The sequence below is a fragment of the Elephantulus edwardii genome, unplaced genomic scaffold (genome assembly GCF_000299155.1).
Source record: "Elephantulus edwardii isolate Elephantulus edwardi_28Jun2011 unplaced genomic scaffold, EleEdw1.0 scaffold00217, whole genome shotgun sequence".
NCBI lineage: Eukaryota > Metazoa > Chordata > Mammalia > Macroscelidea > Macroscelididae > Elephantulus > Elephantulus edwardii.
The window spans coordinates 3822918-3824191 of NW_006399967.1; the positions used below are offsets into that span (position 1 = coordinate 3822918).

At 43.0% G+C, this 1274-nt stretch overlaps 1 pseudogene; it reads left to right on the forward strand.

The window, feature by feature from the left end:
* The first annotated feature begins 74 nt into the window (after positions 1 to 74).
* Positions 75 to 1274, forward strand: part of LOC102854358 — a 6647-nt pseudogene continuing 5447 nt past the window's right edge.

Here is a 1274-nt window from a genome sequence, read left to right on the forward strand (position 1 = left end):
TATGCATACCATCAGGTGAAATCCAGGTATATAACCTGCGTTTATGTCCCTTAAAAAATGCATTTGTTAATTCTCATGGGCCTGGCCGTCAGCCCCTGCTCTGTCCTGCAGCATAATAAAATGGCTAATCAGGTAAATGGTAATGCGGTACAGTTAAAAGAAGAGGAAGAACCAATGGATACTTCCAGTGTAACTCACACAGAACACTACAAGACACTGATAGAGGCAGGCCTCCCACAGAAGGTGGCAGAAAGACTTGATGAAATATTTCAGACAGGATTGGTAGCTTATGTCGATCTTGATGAAAGAGCAGTTGATGCTCTCAGGGAATTGAATGAAGAAGGAGCTCTGTCTGTACTACAGCAGTTCAAGGAAAGTGACCTATCACATGTTCAGAACAAAAGTGCGGAGTTATGAAGACCTACAGGCAAAGGGAGAAGCAAGGAAGCAAGGTGCAAGATCCACAAAAGGCTCTCATGAAGCAAAGATCAAGGCCTTGCTTGAGAGGACTGGTTATACTCTGGCTGTAACAACAGGACAGAGGAAGTATGGTGGTCCTCCACCAGATAGTGTGTACTCTGGTGCGCAATCTGGAATTGGAACAGAGGGTTTTGTAGGTAAGATACCCAGAGATTTATATGAAGGTGAGTTGGTGCCTCTTTTTGAGAAGGCTGGTCCCATTGGGGATCTACGTCTTATGATGGACCCACTGTCTGGTCAGAACAGAGGGTATGCTTTTATCACCTTTTGTGGAAAGGAAGCTGTGAAACTGTGTGACAGCTATGAAATTCGCCCTGGAAAACACCTTGGAGTGTGCATTTCTGTGGCAAACAACAGGCTTTTTGTTGGATCAATTCCAAAGAATAAGACTAAAGAAAACATTTTGGAAGAATTCAGTAAAGTCACAGGTTTAACAGAGGGTTTGGTGGACGTTATTCTCTATCATCAACCCGATGACAAAAAGAAGAATCGGGGGTTCTGCTTCCTTGAGTATGAGGATCACAAGTCAGCAGCACAGGCCAGACGCCGGCTGATGAGTGGAAAAGTTTAAGTATGGGGAAATGTAGTTACAGTTGAATGGGCTGGTCCTGTGGAAGAACCAGATCCAGAAGTCATGGCTAAGGTAAAAGTCTTATTTGTGAGAAATCTGGCTACTACAGTTACAGAAGAAATATTGGAGAAATCATTTTCTGAATTTGGAAAACTTGAAAGAGTGAAGAAGTTGAAAGATTATGCATTTGTTCATTTTGAAGACAGAGGAGCAGCTGTTAAGG